The sequence below is a fragment of the Rhinolophus sinicus genome, linkage group LG03, assembly GCF_036562045.2.
Source record: "Rhinolophus sinicus isolate RSC01 linkage group LG03, ASM3656204v1, whole genome shotgun sequence".
Lineage (NCBI taxonomy): Eukaryota > Metazoa > Chordata > Mammalia > Chiroptera > Rhinolophidae > Rhinolophus > Rhinolophus sinicus.
In genome coordinates this window covers 121,750,564-121,759,949 of record NC_133753.1, presented here as the reverse complement: position 1 = coordinate 121,759,949, position 9,386 = coordinate 121,750,564, and the positions used below count along the sequence as shown (strand labels likewise).

General features: G+C 36.7%; 1 long non-coding RNA gene across 1 annotated transcript in view; it reads right to left on the bottom strand.

Annotated features, from left to right (window-relative positions):
• Positions 1-5,632: 5,632 nt before the first annotated feature.
• LOC141570672 (uncharacterized) overlaps positions 5,633-9,386 on the bottom strand; it is a 135,192-nt gene continuing 131,438 nt past the window's right edge. The window contains exons 4-5 of the long non-coding RNA XR_012494968.1: positions 6,952-7,006; positions 5,633-6,156 (exon numbers count right to left, since the gene is read on the bottom strand). This is a non-coding gene — a long non-coding RNA (uncharacterized LOC141570672). The remainder of the gene's footprint in view (positions 6,157-6,951; positions 7,007-9,386) is intronic.

Here is a 9,386-nt window from a genome sequence, read left to right as displayed (position 1 = left end):
CGTTAGGGCCATTATCAAGGAAAGACTGTAGATAACGAAACCTGGTTGCCAAGGACAGGGAAATACAGACAGTGGACGTCCCACCTTGATTTGAGCTTGGAAGTACGCAGTATTAAGAGACTGTTCAGAGAGTGTTACAGAGCAGTCTGAAAGAAGTAAGTACCTGGTGGAAACCTTGATGGCATCAAAAAATAAAGGAAGAAAAAGGAAAGGTTCTGGTTTTGTGTAAATATGCAAATCCAAATGTGTGCTTAGTGTGACTGCTGGTCAGTGTAAATGATTGAGAGATATGATTGGTTCTTATAGGTTTGTTTCCTCTGCCTATCAATATTTCTGCAAGGACTGGTTCTTAGCTTGGGAGGCAGGATGTTCGCTCTCTTGGCAGAGCTTGGGACTGTGGCCGTCAGACACAGGATTGCTTTTTTTCTTTAAGGCTCCCAAGCCATGGGGCAACTACCTGGAGGGCACAGAGGGGGGCTTTCAAAATAGAACAGACTAAGTGATATATTTTATAAGGTAGATCTAAATGACATACGTGCATTGAACTCTGTTCACTGAAAACGGACTAAATTTTCTATTTTAACACTCATGGAACATTTACAAAAATTGACTATATATTTAGGCCACAAGAACCTCAGTAAGTGCCAAAGAGCAGAGATAATACAGACATAATTATCTGATCACACAGCAAATCAACTGAAAAGCAAAAAAACCCTATTATCTGGAATTTTAAAATTCTTATAAAACTCTATAGAGTCAAAGAGGATATCAAAATTAAAATTTCAATTTAATTAAAAAACATTGGTAACACTGTATGCTAGTATCAATGGAATACAGCTAACACCATCCTCAGAAGAAAATTAGCAGTTTCAATAATCATATTAATAAATAAGAAAAAAAATACATGAATTAACCACCCAGCTCAAGAGGATAGGGGAAAAATTAATAACCAAAAAAAGAAGGAAAAATGAATTAAGAAATGTAAAAGCAGAAAAGAAGAAAATAGAAACAGAGAAATGATGATCCCAATGAATAAATTTAACAAATTTAGATAAACAACTAGCTAACCTGATCAAAAGTTAAAATTAAGAAAGCACAAATACACATGATAAAAATACAAAGGAAAAGAAAACAATCATAGGAGATTGTTTTGCTCAACTGTCTGCAAATTTGAAAATCCAGATGAAATGAATCATTTTTCTACAAAATGTCATTTACTAAAATTGATAAATTAAAAATCTAAACAGTAAATATTAAAAACCTAAGGAAAAAAGTGTCAAAATGGTAAGCTCCCAAAGTCCAGGCCCAGAGAGCTTCACAGGCTATTTTACCAAATTTAACAGAATAAATAGGCTCCAATGCTTTTTAAATTGTTTCAGAGAAGAGACAAAAAGAGGAAAACTTCCAAATTCTAATAATAAAAGTAGCATACTCTTGTTTACAAAAACTGCCAACAATTGCACAAAAAAAGAAAATGACAAAAATCAATTATGAAAATGATGCAAAAAATCTTTACCAAAGTTTTAGCAAACTGAATCCAGCAGTACCTTAGAAGAATGAAAAGAAAAATAGTTTTCCCCCTATGATCACAAGAATAATTCAATATTATTCAGTATGTTAGGAAGTGGTTGGGTATAGTTAGTTGGCTCACTTAGCACTTATTTTAATCTCTTTTTAGTGTGCCATCCTATACTGCAGAGATTGGAAAACTCAGAATTCTCATTTCCCAGGCTCCCTTGCAGCTAGTGTCCTCAAAGTAAATTATGTTTTGCCAAACAGATGTACCTGTGGGAAACTTGATTTCAGAACTCAATAAAATAGGGAAAGAGGTGCTGCCTGAGGTATAGATTTTGCTGGGTAGACTGTAACAGACATAGTGAAATTCTGGAACTGACAGTTCTAGCATCAGTTTCCTGATCTAGAGGTAACAGATAGAAGGTGTGTTCCTGGGACTAAGAATTCTGGTGGCAATTTGTTATTCCCATATCACATTAAGATGGTGTGCTCCTGGAGCTAACAATGGGAGTGTGACTTCCTGACTGTGGCAGAGGGAGCGGGTCTGTTGGTGGACCAGTTCTGCAGTGTGATTCTGGGAGTTATTCCTAGAGAGCCTGCGTGTCCAGCTCTCCACTAATTTATAAGCAGTTCATTCCCTGTATTAAATCCCTTTCTGTTTTCTGCAACTGAACTCTGGCTGATAAAATAGATTAAAAGAAAAACAAATTGTATGATTTTTCTCCAAATACTCTAGAAAGGCATTTGATAAATTTCAACATCCATACTTGATTTTTTAAAATCTTCATAAAATAGGAAAAATGGATATTTCTTAAAAGCCAGCATTATGTTTAATGAAGAAATACTAGAAGCATTCGCATTAAAGTCTATAGCAAGACAATTATATCTACAATCACCACGATTATTATTATAGTTCTGAAGGTTTAACCAATGCAATTAGACGAGAAAGACATAAGAGGTATACACATCAGAAGAAAGTTACATCTATTACTATTTACAGATAATTGTATACCTGGAAAACCCAATAAACTCAATTATAAGTCTATGGCAAACAATATGAGAACTTATGAGATGGATGGGTACAAAATTAGTGTGTGAAAATCAACTGCCTTCTGTATACAAACAACAACCAGTTAGAAAACATATACCTCAATAAAAATAAAATAAAAAAATCAGAACAGAAATAAAGACCCACATTACAACAGCAAAAAAGAAAATACCTAAAATTAAACTAAAACCTAGTATTTGATAAAGATGATGTTTTAAATTAGCAACCTAGAGAGGACTCACAAAAGGATAACTTTCATGCATGTCTAAAAATGCTTTTATTCTGTTCACACCAGGAGAGTTTGGCTCAGTAGAGAACTCCAGATAGAAAGAAAATTTCCCTCAGAATGCTGAAGATATTTTTCTGTTGTCTCTTATATCCAGTATTGCCACTGAGAAGTCTAATACCAATCTGATTCTTATCTGTCTATAGCTAATTTGTTTCTTTAATTTGGAAGTTCTTTAAAAAGCAAAACAAAATCAAATCACTTAACTCTTTTCTGCCAGAGGTATGAGCAGAACTCAAATCCAATACAGCACTGGAGTTTTCTCTCCATCACGTCTGATACCATAATGCCTATTTACTGTGGATAATATAATGCCAAAATATAAGTAAAATTAATCTTCAGCCAATTCAGCTTATATTGTTTAATGATTTTCTACCAATGGAATTTGAGAACCTCACCTTTCTTCAACTATATAAAACTGCATTTCAGTTTTTATCCACCAGATGTCACCTGAGAAACAATAAATAACTGTACAGAGTCTATTTGAGTCTTTCAAAAGAAAAATATTTTCATCTTTTATGCATGAAAATTAGAATGTTCTTGTTATGATATACCATTAATAGGGGTAGGAAGGCGCATTAACAGTTGAAACCCTGGCAGGTAAATAAAAACATTTACTCTCATATTTAGACTTTCAAATATAGTCAACTGATATTTAGTCTCTTAAATACAGTTTCCCAAATTTTCTAATAAATCCAAGAGTTCTTTTAAGTGAAAGTTGTTAGAAGAGTTTTTAATACTACCAATTTCTATATGATATAAACAGTTTAAAAACCAAAAACAAATGTCAACTACTTACACCAGAATGTAAACCGAAAGAACAGAGACAAGTAGCTTTGAAGTTCATGAACTAATTTTTACTAACAACCTCATTCTGCCTTCTGTAATCTATTATTCCCTAATTTGTGTGACCAGACTCCTTAAATAACATACAAACCCTGCATGATCTGGCCCCAAACCACCTTTCCTGATTCCCCATCTCTCTCTCCTGGTTCTCCAGCTACCCTGGGCTTCTTTCAGACCCCCCAAGTACTAGTATCCCTTTGCATATGTTAGCAGCCCTATGTGGAGTGGGCCTCTAACCTTTCATTTATCTTATTAGTCATAATTCTTCTGGACACAGTTTGAATGTCAGTTTTTTGTTACCTCCACCCCCATCAAGACTGGGATCCCCTCTATCTGATTTTCCTTCATAATAGTTGTCACCATTTGTTCTTATCTATTTGTGTAATGATTGGATTTAGAGAGTAACCACCATGAGGCACCCCTGTATCTTTGCCATCTAATCCTTACTAGTGCTTAAATTTATATTTACTTATTTTTATTTATTTATGATATAAAGTGCTTAATAAATGTACATACATTTATCTTTACTTATGTTGTTTATTTATCAATAAAGTGTTTAATAAGTATAAATAAATAAATAGCACTTAACAAATATTTGTGGAAAGAATTATTGAATACAACTCACAATGTTTGTAGCCTCCCCTATTAGAATGCAAGCTCCATTAGAGGTGATATTTGTTCTGTTCACTGTCGCATCCATAGCCTGACAGAGGCCCATTGTAGGCATCAATAAATATTTATTAAATGGGTCCATGGATGAATGAAGGAGTATATATTTTTTAAACCCCAAATAAAAAAAAATAGGACATATGTGGACATGTGTATGAAATGAAGACTAACTTTAGACATATGGGATAGAGTGTTGCCAAATACAGGAGTAATTAATGTCTTTTTTTAACAACTATTTTTGTCCACTAATGAAGTGGTATGTGGATAACGTAAACACTGGTCATCTACGAGGCACAGACTAGGTGAAATTACTTTACTTATTTTTTTTTAGTAGACATTTTGTTTCTAATCACTATCACTCACTTAGGAACCAACCAAAAACATGACACAACCTTTTCACCGGGTTTCCCTCCTTCATAGAGAAATTGTAGAAAATTTTCAACTGGTATGGTGCAGTGCCATTACCATCTCATGGGTTAAGTGGAGGAGCACTTCCACCCAGGGAAGGGCTTGGACTGGGGATTTTTCTAGGCACTGCCACAACATGGCACAGGGAGTCTCGTTGGAATTATTCAGTCAGTTATTCCATAAATGTTATTCATTCATTCAACAGCTTTCTATTGAGTAATCATTATGTATGTACCAGTTAACATTGCTTGAAGCTAGGGCTATAAAACCAAATGAGACATGGTTCTTGCCCTCAAGCAGCTTACCATCTTTTAGGGAAGACTGGCTCCCAGATTAATAGCTGAAGTCCAGTATGGCCCACATAAATACCATGCATAGGGTATTATAGGAATACACAGCTCGATATTAATTAGTGCTGTGGTTGGGGGTCCTCAGGAGAGCTTCCTTTAAGAGGAGACACCGAAGCTTGGTTTTCAAGGATAAGAAACATTAATTGCATTAAGAAGGAAAGGGCAAACAGATTCTTAAAAGAGAAAATAACCTGGGGGAGGGCACAGAGAAACAAGCCACAAAGGCAGGCTTGTTTGGGGAACTAGAAGAAAGGTACCATGCCAGAACAAAGCATGAAGCTGTTTCAACTAGAAGCTACACTGTCTCCTCGAAAATAAGACCTAGCTGGGCAATCAGCTCTAATACATCTTTTGGAGCAAAAATTAATATAAGACCCAGTTTTATGTTACTATAAGACTGGATATAATATAATATAATATAATATAATATAATATAATATAATATAATATAATATAATATAATAAATATAATATAATATTATCAGCATTAGAGCTGATTGTCCAGCTAGGTTTTGTTTTTGGGGAAACATGGTAGGAGACTCAGTGAATCTGAGAGTTGACAAGTTAATTCCTCCACCCCCACTCTCACAGCTCAATCCCCTAATGAATATATATATTTTTGCACATAAGGCAAAAATAAGTTAGAGATAATAGAAAAGAAGTTTTCAACATGAGTGACAGTCATGGAAAGTTCAGGTTTACAAAGCATGAGCTTCTATTACTGGTTTTCTAGGGAAACTAATTGAAGCTGGTCATAGAGATCAGGCAAAGATCTAGTAAGAACATGTTGCATCTGCAATAACATGCTGTTGTCGCCCAGGTTCTATTAGAAACCAGAGCCTAGGAGGAAAGCTTCTGAGCTGCCACTTTTTAGGAAGGTGCAAAGAAGCAAGAGAGAGGGAAAAGAAAGGGAGGCAGGGGCACAGGTGAGGGACGCTTGAGTCAGCCTGTTACCGGCAGCCAGTAGAGTTAATACTCCATCTCACGGGGTGTGTTCCGTCAGACCAAATAAAGCACTGCGCTCCCAAGGCAGCCTGTCAGGAGAGAGGAAGGGAAAGGGATTGATCTGCCAGCTTTTTCCTACTCCCCATATCCCACTGGTTAGATTTGGGTCCATGGAACATTAACTCCTCTGGAAAGGCGTCACTCAGTCATTTGTCAGGTGTTTTGGCCACCCATTACCTTTGGGCACCTTTTACACTTGGAGAATGTCCTAATTTTAGAGAGTTGGCTCTCCAAAGTAGTCAGGAACTTTCTTAACAGCTTAGATTGGAGAACCTAGGGTCCGGGTTCTTCCAATCACCGACCTGACTGAGATCTCCATGAGGAAGTGAGTGATGTACCTCAAGGAATCTATCATGGCAGGTAAAGGGAGAGGCAGCATGTTCCGGAAACCAATGCCAGAGGTTTCGCAGTGGCCTCTAGAGTCGCCCGCTGAGGATAAAAGCTGAGCTGTCTTTGCGTAGTGACAGTGGGGTATCGCTTGGCGCCATCCTGCTGTGTCAGTTGCTTGTGGCTCCTGGTCTCAGAGCATCCATGCTTGCTTCTCTCACTGAAATTCTTAGAACTACTTAAAATCTCTAATAAAATTCGCTTTTCGCTTAAACTAGCTAGAGTGGGTTTTGTTTCTGAAATCAAGAACCTTGAAAGATTGATGTAGCCTAAAAATAAAGTTTGGATGGTCTTCAAGTTATGACATACTTCTGATCCTAGATCTGCTCATTTATGTGGAAGACATCTCATTAAAATTCTGTTCCATATCCTACAATCATAGAATTCTAGAATCTTAGACATAGAAGGATCCTTTAAAAGATTATTTTATCACTCACCTTTGGCTTTGAGCAAATTTTCATATGACACTCATTTGAGGGAGCCCAGTTCCTCCTGAAACAAACAAAAAGGTAATTTGTACTGGCTGAAATGTCTTTGTACTCGCCATCCAATGAGTAGGGTTGAGGGGGCACTCTTGTGAGAGACAGGTGAAGAGCTACAGGCTGTAACCTAATTTAGTCAGATACTTCTGGTAGAAAAAAAACAGTGACCTATAAATCAGTAATTTTCCTGCCATATCTAGTGAAACCAGGTCACTATTTCCAGCCCTAATTTTGTTCCCTGGTCTCTTAGCATTTAGCCATGTCACGAATTCCTTTTGATAAGGTTGATTAGTAAATTTGTAGGAAAAATAAAAATTTAATGCAAAGTCCATAGGAATTATTGGAAAGTGTCACTTCATATGGTATCATCTATGTCCCAGGTATGTCCCAGCTGTATTATACTACGATAATAAATTATAAGAATTGTTATGGCAATTTTCTTCCTTTCAGCACATTAAGAAAAATCTGGTGAAACTTTCTTTTGATTTGGTTTAATTTCCCTCTTGAGTGGAAGGTTATAATGGCCAATGGCTGCAGAATATTTGAGTTTGATCTTCAATTTAGAACTATCTACTACCCAGGGATGACTGAGTGAGTGTGGGTGTTAGGTTGGGGTGGGTCTCAGAATCACCAGAGGACACTGTCACCACTCTCCTACCCGTGGTTCTCATACACGGCCCTTTAGGTTAGGATGGCAAAGAAACAGGGTTTAGGTCCGGCTGATCACACACATTTTAAAGCAAAATGCATTAGCTGGCAAGATGGCCCTATGCAGTCCAGAGAACTCTGCCCCAAACAGAACACCTAGAACTATTTTTAAAAATAATCTACCGTAGTCACAAAAGGGGATATAAGCAAACCAGGGTTGCAAAAACACTTCTAATAGTTTTATAAGGAAGTGTTTCTCTAAAGTAAACCATTCTGTGATCCTGTGTCTGGGGATATTCTGCTTCTCCTGTTGTTCCTCCATTCCTCTTGCTTATGGCTCCTTAAACAAATTCAAGGCTACTTGTCCTGGTCCTACAGGGTATGTGGCCCCCAACTGAGAATAACTTCAGGAGAAGTGGCTGCTCCTTAACAGAGTGGATTATATGCTGTGTTGAGCCAAAACCAGATTGAGAAGCATTAATTTAGAAAAAATAGAGAACAGGTCTTGTAATATCTTGCTTCCCCTTGATTTCAAATGATAGTTACTAAGTCTGATTTCACTGGATTTTAGTCCTTAATTACAAACACCATTCTCAGTAGGCAGCGGGACTTGCCCTTTCTCACATTGAAACACACACACACACACACACACACACACAGCAAATTCAAACATAAAAGAGCATATAGTGACAAGTTCTCTCCTACCTCTGACACCCATTCACCTGATTTCTCATTCCCCTTTTGTAGAAGTTACTATTGTTACCTGTTTCTTGTTTATAATCCCTAGAGATAATCTTTCTTATACGAGCAAATCCATGTATGTGCATTTCTTTTTTTTCTCCTATTTTTATGCAAATATTTATATGCTACATATACTGTTTACCTACGCTTTTTTGTTTAAAAAATATTTCGAGATAATTCTATGCAAACATATGTGATTATTCTTTTTGATGGCTGCAGAATATTTGAGTGTAATCGAGAATCTGATAATCTCTCAACCAAACTCTAATTACTCTATTTTCTCCTAGTCTCATATCATTGTCAACTCTAAAGTAATTACAGAGTGTAGCAGCATTTGATATTAGCCAAATAGTTTCACTTTTCTATAGGAAATGCCATTTAGGCGATTCAAGGGTACTTTGCTAAAAGTGAGATATTTTTGTTGTTTTCTTTTCTTCTGTATTTTTAAAGGCTGTTTTTAAAAGAAAGACTATAAGCTCTACTTTTATAGTCATCCTCTCCTCTTGGCACTGATCCTTTACTTACTTATCCTAAATATATGCAGGGTTGGTTTTGTGTTATTCCCAGTATCTTTGATAGAATTCTATTTCCTATTTTCAGTCAGGGTTAGGTGACCAGAGGACACAAGGTCTGAAAGTAGCCTGGAATTTTTGAAGGATGGGGTGGAAGCCAAGTTCCATCTCTGTCCTGCCCCCAAGGACTTCTCTAGCTGTCTTGACCTCAGAAAACCTGCCTTTGGAATTTCTGTTGGCCTAACATTTGGGAAAAAACAATCTGATCTTCTGGTCCTTTCCTTAGACTTGATAAGATTTTTTTTTTTTTTTTTCCCTGATGGGGTCACAGGGCATTGCCATAATCAAGGGATCTCTCAAAGTCTCAAAGTCCATGACAGTGACAGTGAATGAAATCTGCTGTGTTGCCCGCCCCAGACACCCGACCAATAATTTCCAACTAACAATGGTTCTCTTTCACCCTGTGACCAAATACGAAGGCAAGAGAGA